The sequence below is a fragment of the Euprymna scolopes genome, chromosome 16 (genome assembly GCF_053919585.1).
Source record: "Euprymna scolopes isolate OS-2025 chromosome 16, ASM5391958v1, whole genome shotgun sequence".
Lineage (NCBI taxonomy): Eukaryota > Metazoa > Mollusca > Cephalopoda > Sepiida > Sepiolidae > Euprymna > Euprymna scolopes.
The window spans coordinates 137,979,088-137,993,408 of NC_136497.1; the positions used below are offsets into that span (position 1 = coordinate 137,979,088).

General features: G+C 32.7%; 1 protein-coding gene across 2 annotated transcripts in view; it reads left to right on the forward strand.

Moving 5' to 3' along the window:
* LOC145296127 (uncharacterized) overlaps positions 1 to 14,321 on the forward strand; it is a 169,016-nt gene that overhangs the window by 85,324 nt on the left and 69,371 nt on the right. The window contains exon 1 of one of the 2 annotated variants that reach the window (XM_080142280.1): positions 5,071 to 5,541. The exons of the other annotated variant lie outside the window; for it this stretch is intronic. The gene's annotated coding sequence lies outside the window, so the exon portion shown is untranslated. Of the gene's footprint in view, positions 1 to 5,070; positions 5,542 to 14,321 lie in introns of those variants that run through there. 2 annotated transcript variants of the gene reach the window in all.

The following is a 14,321-nucleotide window of genomic DNA, read 5'->3' on the forward strand; positions in this document are numbered from 1 at the left end:
CTTCCCGAAATCGAGCAAATTAAATAGACAGGCGAGCTTCGTTGTTAACTGTGAGATATTACGATTTATATGTGATATAAAAAGTTTTAAAAAGTTGTGAAGCGACCGACCGCTTCTCGGAAAAAAGCCTTTTGTAGACATACAGAAAAAGCGAACATGCATACATACATACATTTTCGCTTTTATATTTATAGATGTTTATTAAAACCCTACAACATACAATTAATAACATTACATATGAGGTCCTGGATATGACCTTAAACTATATCCGATGGTGAGGCCCTGGCTTGCGGGCTTTGGGGAGTGTGGAGCCACCCCTTAATTGACATTGCTCCCAGGTCCACTCTAACCCGGAGTGGTAGTACCTGTTAGGGTCCCAGCTATGGATTAAATAGAAACCGAATTAAATAAAAAAAAAAAAGATTTTTTATTAAAAGATTTTTCTTCAAAATCACTGGATTCGGCATTAAATAACCTGAAAAGGGTTGATATGCCGTAAAACAAAAACAACCAACCATTACATATGAAACCAGTAACAACTTTTTAAAATGCTTAATGTAAACAATTTTATCCTGTGATTCTAATTCTGGCATCGCACAATTTAAATTTTTAATATTTTTTTTTTTTTAACAGAGGAATGTTTTCTTAGTGTCTAACTGACTTCACATGCACGTTTTTCGGCTATCTTTTAAGATTATCTTCAGCTTTTTGGTTCATTTTATTTTATTTTTTTCACCTGATGCTGATGCGACAATTATTTGATTTCAACACAAAATGAGTATCAGAGAAATCGAAAAATTAAAATAAAAAAGGTATAATTAAACAGAGAATCTTGTTATTTTTAACAATGTTTGTTTATATCCATCCATTCTGTCACACAAAAGTTAGCAAAGTAAAAACAAAACTACCAGACGAATCCATTTCAACAATTTAGGGTAATTGAGAAAGCAAATAGCAACTACCTCCTATTTTCAATCTATTTTCATAATGAGACGTTTTCTTTTTTCTTTTTTTTCTTTCCCCCCCCCTGCTTGTCATACCATTATTATACAATTTATAGGGTTTTTTTTCTTTACTTTTTTTTTATTGAAAATTATTTCTTATGTCAAAATAGATTGAATGTTGTATAGTGCGGGAGGGGGGTCATATTTAAGATACGGCGAGGGAGTTCATATTGGGGACATATATAACAATGATGAGAGTAGAGAAGACATTTATACAATTCTGAAATGCTTGAGACTTCATCTGTATACTGAATGGAGATGTATACAAGTTCTTAACACAGAGGAGGGGAGATACAAAATCTTGTAAGGGTTACACAATGTTCATTACAAGATGATTAACAAATTACCTTTTGGGTGTTGAAAGATGACACATGACAACAGTTTTACAAAAACACAATGATTCTTTATTCATTGGACCGGTCGAATGCTGATGACGTCAGGAATTCAAATTTGGGATCTACATAGTTCACTGTTCTTCCTTTCGCTTCTAAAGGACTGACTCCAATTCAACCCAACTCAACTGCTCTTGACTCTAGTCTTCTGCTGACTCCTGACTGACTAACTCTAGCTCCTATATTGAGAATCCCCCTTCGTCTATGACGTCAAATGTGTGTTTCCCAAACGTGACCAATTCACGTGGCTTTGCATGTTTTTCCAAACACACTTTTAATAACAAAATCAATCTCAACATATAATTCTAACCTATTTTTTTAACAATATATTTTTCATTTGTATTGTTCATTCGTTAGCTGACATTTTTAATATTCAGTTTTCTAAAAGAATGAACAATCAATTCTTTTTACGATATAAACAATATCTAACTATTCTAATAGAATTTAACAATAGATTAATTTCTAACATTCCAATTCTTAACCTTGCTTACAAGGTTCGAGTCTCGGCTTATCCTAATCTCATTTTCACCTATCTAATACTCTTCTTATTTACATGGAAAGGGGACAGCCTTTCCATGTAACATTTCTATCCTTCCCATTTTTCCATTAAAAAATCCTTATTTTTTATTCAAGAACTGACAATTCATTTTTATTATAAACTAACGAGGAGGGGGGCATTGTAAAATACGCTTAAATATGATATTTTAATTTGTTCAGATTTCGTACATGTTATTATAGAGTGGCGATTTCAAAAGTAAAAAAAAAAAAAAGAAGTGTTTGTGTGTCATCAGTTAGAATTGAAACCAAAAGCCAAACTGTAGCATTCAAAGCTGGTGACGTTACCACTATATCAATGTGACACGCATATGAACTGATTGAAAGTAAACTAACATGAATGTACAAAATGTATAACAATTGTTTAGTTTTGACCCATTTTTTGACCCCTCAAAAACTATTTTAACTGACTAAAGACCCATAAAAGAACGGACCGACCGTGAAAAATTCAATCATTTGAGGCCCTTAGTGCTGTTCTGAGACTTTTAGTTTTGGGAGAGATAGTTTGAAAATATGGAGACAGACACAGACGGACAGACAGACAGTTTTATAATTATAAACTAATAGACATCCCCAGCATTGATGACCTCTTGACTTTACCTACTCCCGGCCCATAACCCCATTTATTTCTATAATTTTCAAGTTATAAATAAAGTAAAACATTTTTTTCCGTTGATAATGGATGCCAGGTCTGAACAAAATAAAAAAAATTAATATCAAGTTTTATCTAAAGTTGTTTGGTCATGGTATAGGGCTTTGTTTTCAGCTGTATCCCTTGACAAATAGAGGAATGCAAACATAAAGTAAAATCATTCAATTTTCACATTATGGTTCTTGTCTAAGCCTAAAGGTAATCTTTACTGATAAACTAAAATTGATCCCACATTTAAGCAAAAATGTTTCCTTGAATAAAATCTATATAAATAAAGATGTATGTATGTGTGTGTGTCAAATTATTTAACCGATAAACTTTTAAACTATTGGTCACATAACACTAAAATTAACAGGAAATAGTAAGCATACATGAAGGTTGGTTTATAACAAGTAAAATCTTTGTTTGGATGGATAACGTGTACAGAAGTATGTCGGCAAGTTAAAATGTAAAATGTTCATTTCAACTTGCAGGCGTATTTCTATTACTTTTGCGCATGTGCAAATTCATTCATAGCTTGAAGTGGTTTAAATTTAAATCTTATCTGTCATGGCATAACTCTCAAAAAACACAATTGCAACTACTCTTCTGATTTATTTTTTCATTTTTGTAATCATGCTCATATTCTATTTATTTTCTTTTAAACTTAATGAGTTCCAATTTTTCTGATCAGTCAAGGCAGAATAGATTAAAATAATTGACATAATAATAATTATATGAATGATTCTATGTCACGAAACAGGTGCTGTCAAGAATTGAACATTTTAACATACCAAAAGAAATAAATGGAAATGGTAAGATGGACAATATCTTGAAATAATTTGGAATATATGCTTTTTGTCATTTTTATATACATATACAATGTGTGTGTGTGTGTACTTTTCTTTCTTCACATAGGGTCAGGTTAATACCATCAACAAAATGAAGAGAAGAAAAGAAAACACTGTTTTCTATGAACAAGTTGTTTGACAACAAAAGTTTCAGAAACGGAAAAGAAAAAATTATTATTTTAATCATTTAATTAAAAAAATGATAAAACTATTCGATTTTTTAAATTTTCAAATGTAGATTTTTTACGAAAATAACTTAATTTGGCATAAAATAACTCGGCAACCCAGAAAGGGTTGATGTGCTATATAACATAAGATAATATTTTAGAACTAATTAAAATATCAAACCAAATTGGAATTTTCACTATGAATCAATATTTGGAGATATTAAAAACTCAAAGTGTAAAATTTTTTTTGCACAATGATTGAATTCAGCATGAAATAACGTCGAATGTTTTTCTTTTAAATGCTGACTGCAACTTCAAGAATCAAAACATAAATATTCATATGCGACATCAAATGAACTGAATTCATTTGATGTCGAAATTTTGTGCTTCCCGATTATTTTTCTTTATTTTTTTTTAATCATCATTTTATAAATCATATTTCTGACAAAGGGGAAAGAATTTGGGATTGTTTTGTGTTAGTGTTTATTTATTTATTTATTTATTCATCACGTTCACCCCTAACAAGGCATATCGCCACTTGGACCGTAAAGGGCTACTATTTGGGACCATACCTAGGAAAAATTAACAAGATGTTTGTTTACATTACATTTAAACTTCTGTGTATTAGTACAGTCTGGAAAGCAGGTAGCAGGAAGGGAATTCCAGAGTCTAGCTGTTTGAAGGAAGAAACAATTAGAGTATAAAGCTTTCTGGCATTTAGAGACCTCAGCAGTGAAGGGGTATGATTTTGTTGCTAAGTAGGTTTGTCTGGGATATGTACAGCAGGGGGGCACAAGTTCACAAAGCACATTCCATTAAAATACTTGTAAAACAGGCACAAAGATGCAACATTGCGGCGATGGGACAGGAGTTGGAGCTTAGTTGACAAAGCGGTACCTATTAGATTGAAGACTCTTTTTTGGACAATATCCAAGAGGGAGAGACTAATGGTAGATGCACCAGTCCAGATGTAACAGCAATACTCCATGCATGGGCGAATGGTGGCCTTGTAGACGTACAGGATACGCTCAGGCGTGAGTAGTCTTCTCGCACGATAGAGAGAACCCACCTTCTTTACAGAAGCCTGTGCATTTGTTCCAGTTCATATCGCCCGTGAATGTTAAGCCGAGCAGTTTGACAGAAGAATTCTCAACGATGGTGTTATTTGTCATGGATATTGGAGAGGTGGTGATGCGGAGGTTTTCAATCCTCTCATAGTATTAATCATCATTTGACTGTCAATCTATCCATCATCTGATTAACTCTCATCCACAAGTGTTTTTTTTTCCTTCTTCTTCTTTAGCCTTTGATGAATTATAACTCAGTAGCTGTTAAAAAAAAAAAAAAAAAATATGTACCAACTTCTTATGCCAAGGAAGTAAGGCGTAGTATTTGACTTGTTGGAATTCTGAAATGACCACGACAGCAGATTTTCATAATAATGACTCAGCCTCGACAGTTGTTGTTGTTAGTCAGCGGAAAAAAAGACTTTGGCATTCTTAATTGCGTCGGCAGACAAGAAGTCAAAAAAAAAAAAAAAAGAAAAAAAAAAAAAGACGCTTCTATCAAACTCAACTGAAACGAACACTTATATTGCATGGGCAATGTTTATGTGAATGTTTCTAGATTATAAAGGCGTATGAATCGATGCCTCCGTTCAGTCTCGAAAGACAAAGGATACCCCCTGTAGGGGGCAGCTGCGCATGTAATTGTGAGGCAAGGGTTGCGCAATCACCAACCACACCTCTCCTGAATCGACACTGTCCAGGACGCACATAGAGCACCTGTAAGTCCCAAATGGTCACCCGTTTAGTACTGACCAGGTTCAATGTTGCTTAACTTGGCGATCCAGCGGGGACCTGTGTGTTAACGTGATTATGCCGTACTAGACGTATGAATAGTACCTGTGAAATTTCCACGGATGTCACATGGCTAATGTAGGTGAGTTTCAAATGGTTTCATATTTTTATTTTTATTTATTTTTTTTTTTTTTGCTGTGTTGCACTTAAGTTTGACAGCTTGAGTAGAGATGTCTTTCTTGAATATCCATTGTTTCTTGTTCAGGCATCAGTAAATTTGCCCTCATTTTCTAGGTGACCCAATTCTTTTTCCAACAGCTGAGATTTTGGTTGTTTCCTTATTTAAATTATTATGAAACTAGAAAGAAAGACATTTTTGAGAGGACCCGTTGGGTCACCTATCGGGCATAGGTTTGAGTCAGGAAAAAGTGAGTTTGCAAAGCCAGTTAAATTAAAAAAAAAAAAATAAAATAAAACGGCAAAAGTCCAAACTATTTTTTGTTTGCTATCTTTCTCTCCTATCTCCATTTTTTTTTACAACTCTCCAGATATGGGTTAAATAGTATTAGTACTTGTAGTCATATTCTAATATTTATAATTTTTTGTTTTTAATCTTCTATTTTATAGTTAGTTTGATTATTAAGCAGATATAGGGAAGATATGGTCACATACACTGTGTACGATAAGAACCAGAGATCAAATAGCATACAATTAATGTGGGTGAGAGTTATAGACAGACACTTAATAAGAGATGTGTGACTTAATGAGTTAATTGCAAATTACAGCTATGTAGAACAATTGTTGTTTCTGTGCCGATTCTCAAGAATTAAAATAATAATAATAATAATTAACCCATTGGGTCGCCCATTGATTTCTGGGTTGCATTAACCATTTATTTCGTGTGCTTCAGCATTAGATAACATTTTTAGGTTGATAAAATGCCATAAGACAAGTTCCGCTTAGACAGTAAAACTGGGGATTCTTATGAAATTCTTACAACATATTTCCTTCAACTTTTCAACCAATTTGAGCATCGATTTTCCCCTCTCCCTTTCATATAAGTAAAATTTTATCAACATAAAAGATCAGACGTGGCTCGATCTACGTTACACAATGTTAACCGTCTTGTTAGAGGTTTAATAATTTTACTTATAAAAGCTCTACATATATATTGAGCACTTTTGAAAAGAATTTTTTTTTTTTTTTAGTTAAATGCATTATAAAACTTATTATTTCGAAAGAGATTTTCCTCATTTTATGTCCCTTAAAAGTTCATATAGACACGCTCTCGCACACACAACGTTCTTTTTATATATATAATATATATATACAGGGTGACCAAAAAAAACAAAAAACATAGAAAGTATATCTAGAAAATATGCTGTAGAACGGAGAAAAAAAGGCTAAAGACCCTAGTGTTTTGATGTGATGTTTTGAATATAATAAACTAGTTATGACCAAAGTTTCATTTCATTCTGACAAAACACTAAGTAACGGGGCCTAATTAGAGTTGGGGCCCGTTTTTTGGGGGAGGGGGGTCACCCTATATATGTCAATATATATATATATACACATAATTGTAACACATAAGAAAATACACAATATGCTGTTCTTATTTTATATTTTGTCTTGATTTTTGCGAAATTATATATATAAGAAACTTTGTGTTAGTAAGTTCCCTATGGACTCGAAAATGGCTGGGCTGATTTTTATGAAATTTCACACAAAGATGCTTTATGTGCCTGGCAGTGTTCTAAGATAGGTTTTGTATCAGAATGTCTTTGATGATATGATATTTTCCTTTTTTTTTTATTATTTTTTATTTTTAGTCCCTTTCTTTTTGAAAAAGATTATGTTTTTGAAATATCAAAGACTTTCACTACCTTCGTTATCTCAAACAATAAATCAATTTTATTGGTTTGTGATTGATCTGGAAAATAAATGGATATATGAAAATATAAAAAAACAAACTCTACAAGACTCTCTTTCGTTTGTCCATTTTTATCCATACGTCACATGATTTTAACAGTTGGTTCCCTGCATTGCTATAGCCTTCCTACACTCTTCCACATTTATTTGCCAGCAATGCTTCAAGCAAACAACTTTTCTCTCATATCTACTATTATATAAAAGGAACTTTGTGTATGAGTTTGCTCCCTCTCGAAAATGCCTGGGTCAATTTTTTTATGAAATTTCACACAAAGGTACTTTGTGTCTGGCAGTGTTCTTAGATAGGTTTTGTGTCGGAATGTCTTTGATAAGTATTGATGATCGAAATAATCTGATAGAAAGAAGGAACAGGCTATTTTGACCAAAGTTAACATCTTACGCAGCCCAGGTCCTGGATATGACCTCAAACTATATCCAGTGGTGAGGCCCCAGCTTGTGGGCTTTGGGGAGTGTGTAGCCACCCTTTAATTACCATTGCTCCCAGGTCCACTCTGACCCGGAGTGGTAGTACCTGTTAGGGTCCCAACTATGGGTTAAATAGAAACCGACGTGAAAACAACAAATATATTCTATTAAAAAAAATTTTCTTCAAAATCTTTAGATTCGGCATTAAATAACCCGAAAAGGGTTGATATGCCGTAAAACAAAAACAACCAACCAACCTACACAGCCCAACTTCACAACTGCATTTGAGAATTTTTATAAGCATACAAGCTCAGAAAATCAATAGTAGGTTCTTTGATATAACAGTGGCACTTCGATACGGATGGTTCTGTTTAAAGCACAATTGCACCATGATACTTGACTTTTGCATTTTAAACTTAGATTCAAGCCATTATCACCATACAAGTAGAAAGGCCAGGCATATAAAATCATCAGTACGTTCTTTGATATGATAGAGGCGCATTTGAAATGAATGCTTCTACGTAGAGCACAGTTAAAGCATGGTACTTGACTTTTGCATTTTAAACTTTAATGCAAGCCATTATATATATAAATTTTTTATAAAATCAACAGTAGGTTCTCTGCAGTGCAATGTACACTAGAATGTATTATGGACTAAGCCACTGTGGGGAGACATGCTCCTGGTGCACCACAGTGGGTTCCCAACTAGAACAAGCAAGCAATCGATTTGATTGAAAGGTGGACAATTTCACTGATTTTGATGACAATGAATAATATAGGCTTGTGAAACATTCGTTGATCATTATTCAATCCCTGGCAACGTCGGGTCTTCTGCTAATATGTGTGTGTGTGTGTGTGTGTGTGTGTGTGTGTGTGTGTGTGTGTGTGTGTATCTATATATCTATAAAAGTGAACGTGTCTGTGTACATTCCCCTACGCAATAACTCTGTCAATTTTAAGTCTACAGACTCGAAATTTGATATACAGGGTACTGAGATTTGGGAAAATCTTTGATCGGTTTTCGGCCAGAAATTTGGTTGTTAAGGGGTCAAAGTTCAACGATTTGACCTTTGAGAACTCTACCAAACTCCTCGGACAATTTTGGGTCTAAAAACTTGAAATTTTATATATAGGTTCCTTGGACATATATCTAACTTAATAACTGAATTTGAGCCCCCCCCCAAAAATAAATGTTAAGGGGTCATAATAGGGGTCAAATTTTTAAAAATTGACAGCTTTTTTTTTTTGTGCTCAACATACACCTACAAACACCCGGGCTGAAATGCTAGTATATATATATATATATATATATATATATATATATATATATATATATATAGAATGAAACTGAAGGTATTTAATAAGGGTATACATCAATTAGGGGTGGTGGGGTGGGTAAGTGAGGACACTTTATACCATGGTATCTCAAAGCCTAATGCTTTTCATCAGTAGAGTGGAGAAGATGCTAAATAACATAATAGTTAATGGCAATACTTACATTAGGAGCAAAATTAATTATTGAGGCTGGGGGAACTATAATGATCTCTGTGATGTATCACTTACTCAACATCCATAATTGATGTATACCTTTATTGAATAAATGAATAAATCTATACATGTTAGTATATAGTTTTTATACCTTTATTTTTCTTTATTTATTTCTATATAAGCTCCAATACATTTTTGCTGGGCTTTGTATTATCCCGATAAGTCTCCTCCTAAAGAATTGATTTTATTCTCTCCCTTTAACTCCATATATATATATATATATATATATACTAGCATGGGTGCCCGGCGTTGCCCGGGGGTTTGGAGGTGTATGTTGAGTAAAAAAAGAAAACGGCCAATTGTTTTAAATTTCGACCCTTATTATGAGCCCTGAACATTTATTGTTTTGGGCTCGAATCAAGTTAGTAAGTAAGATCCATGACCAAGGAACCTACATCTAAACTTCTCTTAACTTCGAAAACACACAAGCAAACAGACGAGGTATGTCATTTTTTATTTTTAAAATTTTCACATCGATACTATTTAGGAAAATTGACTAATAAGAACACATTGTTGAGATAAACCTTTATTTATTACTAGCAGTTCCGCCCGGCTTTGCTCGGGCCCTATATACTGTCCATAAGGTTATGTGCATATGTATATATTAAAAAGTGTGAATATGTAAAGTAATGTATTTCTGTATAATAGTCTTCCTTAATTACCATAGAGAAAAGACAGACAGACATTTACACTTTTATAGATGTAGATAGATAGATAGATTGGATGCAATATATAATAATGATTAAAAAAAAAAAAAAAAGACTCATGCGCCCCCATTGAGAATCGAAACCAAAACGTTCAGCTCACGATTTATTTTGCCTCTGCCATAAATGACTGGGCTATGAAAACATGTTTACTGCAAGGCTAAAAATTAAAACATGAACCAATATTAACTACATTATGCATTCGTAATGGCGGCATTCGACCTTCACCTGGCAAATTTCATTTTTTTTTAATTTTCACACTTTTGCACGGATTTTTCCAGGCTAAAACCCAAATATAAAGTTTTGCATGGATTCAAACACCTTATATATGAAATTTTATGTCCGTAGACCAAAAACTCTAGGAGGAGTTTGGTAGGCAAAATCTGTGCAACAAAAATATATACGTATATATAAATATATATGGAAACAATTTTGTGTTTCCTGTAAACGTTTTACGCAAATATTACGTAAGTATAAATCATGTAGAATATCTGCATGAATATAATTACACGTAATAGTTAAATAAAGATGATCACCCCATAAGAAAACCGAAAAAAACTAATAGGAAATTAATTAAAATGAATGTTTAAAAGAATATGCAAATTAGCTAGATCTTTTGCAGATGGATGCAATTCCACAACCCATATATAAGAAAATTGTATTTTCTTTTTAAATAAGTAGAAAAGGGGGTTTTTAATATGAATATCAATACACCCAAAAGAAAAACGAATTTATAGGAATACAGATAATATAAAGCTGAATGTCTGTGTGTGTCTGGTCATGAATAGGCTCCTATATGGTTGACTATTTTAAAAAACTGATTACATATAATGATGGAAGATGTATCGAGGCACAGGAATGGGTATGTTTGATCTGGCAGAACGGTGGTTCATTAAAATTGTGGGGGTCTGCGTTCGCACCTGGTCCGCAAAGCATGGAAATAAAAAATTTAAAATTAAAAAAAAAACGTTTACAAGTGTTTTTGATATAGATGTACATAAGAATACTTTGATAAGTATATTTTAACTTAAATAGGGATGGTATAATAAAATTGTGGGGTCTGCGTTCGTGCCTGGCCTCCATAGAATGGAAATAGGCACAAACTTTAATAAAGACTTTTCATATCTATCTGCGTAAGTATACTTTGATAATTATGTTTCAGTTTGAAGAAATATGGTATAATAAAATTATGGGGTGTTCGTTCGCACTTGACTGCCATAGAAGTGAAAAATGTCACAAAGTTTAACAAGGTTTTTTAATATAGATCCACAGAATATTGTGATAAGTGTTTCAGTGTGAACAGGTATGGTATAATAAATTATATGATTTATCTATTTTATTTTTACTTTCATGATATTTTGCTTTGGTTTTGATACCCCCAAATTCAACCCAAATTTACAACCCTTCCTTTTCATAACCTATCATACTTTCATAAATCAGAGTCCATTTTCTGTAGGCTGTTTTTGAACCCAGTCAACGACTGATACTTTTGCTAGTATATATATATATATATATATATATATATATATATATATATATATATATAATCGCGTTGACACACCAGTTCTCATCAGATCATCTAAGTTAAGCAACGTTGAACCTGGTTAGTATCAGATGGGTGACCATTTGGGAATTCTAGGCACTGTATGTCCTCTCCGCTTATCTCGGCATTTGTTTCCAGTCGTCCTGTACTTCACTTGCCACAGGTATTTAACAATGTCGCCTCAAGAGAGATGTGGTTGGAGATTGCGCATCCCCTGCCACAAAAAAAATTCATGCACAAGCAATCCTTCGTGGGTATCCATAGTTTGTCCAAGATTGAAGGAACCTGCTTTGCTTTTACATATATATATATATATATATATATATATATATATATATATATATATATATATATATATTGTATTCACGTATCTGTATAAGAGGCTTGGTCTATCCATCCATTCGTCTGTCATGTTTGATTTTGACATAGCATTTTGATGGCTTAGCACCAGATTGAATGGATAATTCCTAATGGTATGTTTTTGGTTGTTTGTGAACACGGATATATCTTGAAGTTCGTTGATTGGTTTCATGCCAGACGCAACAGTATTATCTTGCATCACAAAGTCTTACTGACAAAAGACCGTAAAACATTGACCCCCTCACCCTCCTCTCACCTATTTATTTTGTGATCGAAAGTAGTAGAAATCAATAAACGGAACAAAAACAGGAAGAACAAAAGAACTTTCTAGAAACTGCATCTCTCCCCCCCCCCCACTTTGAGACAGTTTTCCTTTTCCTCTTTCTGATTCTAGAACATCAAGAATCGATAGGTTTAACCATGTTACACAACGTAGGATGTCTCCTATTTTTTTCATTAGTAACTATTGCGTTTTATATTAATTTTATTTTTTTTTACTATATGTATGACGATGGAGTGTTTTTTTTGTTTTTTTTTTCGCCGATATTTTTCACTACATGGTATATACGTCACAAATTCATTTTTTTTTTTTTGTTTCTTATTTCTGTTTTCATTTTTTTTTTTTTTTGTTTCTTATTTCTGTTTTCATTTTTTTTTTTTGTTGTTTCTTATTTCTGTTTTCATTTTTTTTTTTTTTTTAAGATAATAAAAAGAACAAATGTGTTGAATAAAAAAAATTGAGTTTTGATGCTAAAACAAACAAAAAAAAAATTATATAACCCCATGCCTTATCTCTTAAAAAATATGGATTGTTATTTTTCCCCATGTTTAGAAAATTTGATTAACGAAAAATTAAATAGCAAAATCTTTTACACCAGCCATAAAATTCAATGTATTTTTGTACAGCAAATATATAACAGGGAAAATAGGTTAAAGTAGTTTGCTTAAAGCATTGTTTAATGTGTATATATAAAAAAAAAATAGTGAAGTTTATGGAAGGCAGAACAATGCAAAGGTGTAACGGATAGACACAAATTGGATCAATAAAAACGTAAAACTTCATAGCGGATTCCACCATAATGTCTTGTGTCAGTTTGAGCCTTTGTTTTGTTTTGCCTTCCATAAACTTCAATTTCTTCTTGTATAAATTTTACATAAACTTAGTAAAACTTTATGTGATGATGTTAAAGTACAATAACTAGTATTTTTGCCCGATAAATGTTTGGACATTTGTGCATCACTGTCGCAGAACAACTTTTTTTTTTTCGTTTTGAAGATTGAAGAACAGGGGAAGACAATGCAATTTTCGAGAGAGCATGTATTATAAAAAAAGTAAAAAGATTATAGTTACGAAAATACAGCTAGTGTTTGTAATCCTGAGCTTCCAAAATCGACAGAGAAATCATTCTTGTAATGATCCGGTTCCTGTTGATTTTGTGGGGGGAGTTTAGTTCTGTGCAGTTCTAGGAGGTTTACCCTCTCAGGCCTTGCCTTCTCTCTTTGAGAAAGGGTTAGTTTACTGCTAATCAACTGAAGTGCCTCACCAGGGGAATGCCGACGGGGCTACCTGGGCACTTTTTGCAGATCAGATTGCCCCTCCTCTATTGCGCTGACTTCTCAATCCTACTTTCCGACCCTGATGTCGAAGTTCCTGAAGTGGGGGAGAACTAAATACTTTTTATTTGTTCAGAAAATTTTAGAATTTTTTTTTTTTTTTTTTTTTTACCAAATTTAAATTTTTATTACAAAATCACTAAAATTCTGAAATTTCTATAACAAATAAAATATAATCCTTTTGCTTTTTGTACTGCATTATCTCCCCCTGTTCTTAAAAATAAAAATAAATTGTTCCGTGGAACTAATGCACAAGTGCTAAACTTTTAAATTACATTGTACGTTTTTACAGGTGTAATTATGTTATCTGTTTATTAAACTACGGCAGCACAAAATGCTCACTATTTTTTATGTTTACATGCAGAAAGCATTTATAGTAAACCTCCAAATAATGCTGTAGTTATGTTTTTATTTTTTTAGTGTTTCCATAGTTTTTACACACAAACAATATACAAACATGATGTGGTTGTCACTATTTGAATAATATAAACATTGATCACAATTTTTGGTTTTGTAATAAAAATACGGAAGAGAATCTTGTATATAAATGGCAATTGTCTGTGTGTGTTTGTATGTCCGGATAAAACTAAAAACACAACAAACTCCTACAAAGTTGGTATTTTTTTTAATCAGCATAACCCAGGAAAATATCTGAAATTTAGAAAAAAAAAATTCAGTCTTTTGAGGGAAAGGGTCAAATAGCCATTTGTATCATTTAATGTTATCAAGAATTAAACACAATTTTTAATGTTATCATGTACAGGGTGGAATGATAAAAATGTCGCCCTAAAGAAAACA